The sequence below is a fragment of the Octopus bimaculoides genome, chromosome 3 (assembly GCF_046866305.1).
Source record: "Octopus bimaculoides isolate indiv1 chromosome 3, ASM4686630v1, whole genome shotgun sequence".
Classification (NCBI taxonomy): domain Eukaryota; kingdom Metazoa; phylum Mollusca; class Cephalopoda; order Octopoda; family Octopodidae; genus Octopus; species Octopus bimaculoides.
The window spans coordinates 137,979,321-137,981,820 of NC_142930.1; the positions used below are offsets into that span (position 1 = coordinate 137,979,321).

General features: G+C 38.0%; 1 protein-coding gene across 3 annotated transcripts in view; it reads right to left on the minus strand.

The window, feature by feature from the left end:
• Positions 1 to 2,500, minus strand: part of LOC106877840 (glutamyl aminopeptidase) — a 311,216-nt gene that overhangs the window by 261,818 nt on the left and 46,898 nt on the right. The window contains exon 1 of one of the 3 annotated variants that reach the window (XM_089349724.1): positions 103 to 405. The exons of the other annotated variants lie outside the window; for them this stretch is intronic. The gene's annotated coding sequence lies outside the window, so the exon portion shown is untranslated. Of the gene's footprint in view, positions 1 to 102; positions 406 to 2,500 lie in introns of those variants that run through there. 3 annotated transcript variants of the gene reach the window in all.

Sequence of the window (2,500 nt, forward strand, 5' to 3'; positions counted from 1 at the left end):
GCATATAAACACATTCACACACGCACTCGCACACGCACTCGCACACGCACTCGCACGCACTTCCATATCTATGTATGAAATACACGCAATATCTATACTCACAACTTCACTGTAAAGTCACAGTATTGGACAAGCCATTGTATCTGTTAGAACTAAATCCGTTCGGTTATAACTTGTTTGGGAAGTTCTGAATCCGATGTAATACTCGTAGACCAACTTAAACATCCATTGTTTTTTTCTTTATTTTTTTTTCCTTTTACGCTGCTTCTTCTATCTCGATTTTCTTATTCACTCACCCTTCCACTCATTCACTCACTCATCTCATCATTTACGCCCCCTCTCTTCTCTCTGTCTTTCACTTCTATTCACACATTCCTTTCTCTCTTTCACTATCTAATTGTCTTCTCCCTCTCACTCTATCTCTCGCTCACTCACTCTCTATTTTATTTGTTTTTCCATCGTTGTTCCTTTCTTTTATCGCACTTTCCGTTTCTCCTCTCACGTTTTCTTGTTTATGCTTCTTCTTCACGTCAATCTTCTAATCTACCTGTTTGTCTGTCTTTGTAAGTGTGTGTGTGTGTGTGTGTGTGTGAGAGCTTATGTATGCATGTATCTATCTATCTATCTATCTATCTATCTATCTATCTATCTATCTATCTATCTATCTATCTATCTGTCTGTCTATCTGTCTGTCTGTCTGTCTGTCTGTCTCTTGTGTTTTCTATATTTTAAATCGATCGATCGATAAAAGATTCTTTATTATCTATTAATATCCTTCTCTCTCTTCTCTATCTACTATTATGTCTCTCTCTCTCTCTCTCTCTCTCTCTCTATCTATCTATCTATCTATCTATCTATCCCCCCCCCCTGTTAAATGTACGTGTGTGTGTGTGTGTGTGTGTTACAGATATACTCCTGGTTCTCTGTCTATTTGTCGCTATGTATAATATTTATATATCTAATCGATTTAAGAAACTGTCTGTCAGTGACTTTATTCAACGTAGCCATGTTAAAAACATCATGAGGTGGAATAAAATGAATCTAAGAAAGAAAGAAAGAAAGAGAGAGAGAAAGAAAGAAAGAGAGAGAGAGAGAGAGAGAAAGAAAGAAAGAAAGAAAGAAAGAAAGAAAGAAATAAATAAAGAGAGAAAGAAAGAAAGAGAAACAGAAATAAAGGAATGGAAGTAAAGGAAAGAAGAAAGGAAGGAAGAAGTGAAGAAACATAGGAAGTTTAGAGAGAAAGAATATTGAAGTAAACAGAAGGGAAAGAAAGAAAAGTTCAGTAAAGTTTGTTCCATTACAAAAGCTATAAACAGCCTGTGGTTGTGATAGCGATGGCAAAGCTAATTCTGCTGTAGATGCTAATAGTGCATGGAATGATACTATTGTTTTACAGTTATCTCAGCCAACAAGGAAGTAGGAAAGCAACCCTGCTGGCCAATAAATTTAATGACCATCTCTATGATTTCTATCACTGGCACGAAGTCACATATTTGAGAAAAGATAGGGTGAAGTTGATTGAATTTACCGCCATTCCATTATTGCTTAGCTTTATGGTTCCCGGACACATGAAAGGGAAATCTTAACCTCGACGGTATTTTGAGCCTAAGACGAAAATAGATTGAGTTAAATTAAATAATACATTGCGTTCGTTTAGTCTCAAGTCAGTAATGATTTCGCAGACCAACAGTCGAAGGCATTTCCTTCATGGCCATCGAGTCTTTTATTCGAACAATGCATCTAAAATTACATTATTCAAAGTTTTGAGAAAGGTATGGTGTAATTTGAAGATTTTGTTGCTATATCTAGCAGGCAGTTCGGGCGCCACGCAGAAGGTCCCTCGATGTTACAAAAGCGACAATGCTGGCCGCTAATTATTAGTTTGTCGACCGAATTCCCTTACTTTACAATATTTTATCGCCCCTCTGCATATGATATTGCTTCGGTATACAGGAACGTCTCGTCTTTCAATTGTGACACCGTGCGCGTGCACACACACACACACGCACACACACACACACACGCACACACACACACACACACACACACACACACACACACGCACACACACACACGCGCACGCACACACGCACGCACACACACACACACACGCACGCACACACACACACACACACACACATGTACACACGCACACACACGTCTGTGCGTATGTATGTATGTATGCTTTGTGAGTGTATGTGAGTGTGTGTGCGTGCGCACGCGCACGCGTGTGAGTGCGTGTGTGGAAATGCAAGCCATTTATTTCTAACAGCAGATATCAATTTTTTTTCTGAAATTACAAAGTAAAAACGCCAATAGCTTTTTTGATTCACTGCCAACCTCATTTATTTATATTTTGCTTTGTTATTGGTTTATGTAGTTCTTCCTGTGATGGATTTCTACTTTTTTTTTTACTTTTGCTTCAAATCTTCTTCTTTATTTATTTTCTATGACTGTTTTCTACAGATCTTGTTATTTATTTAGCGGAGGTACTTTTTTT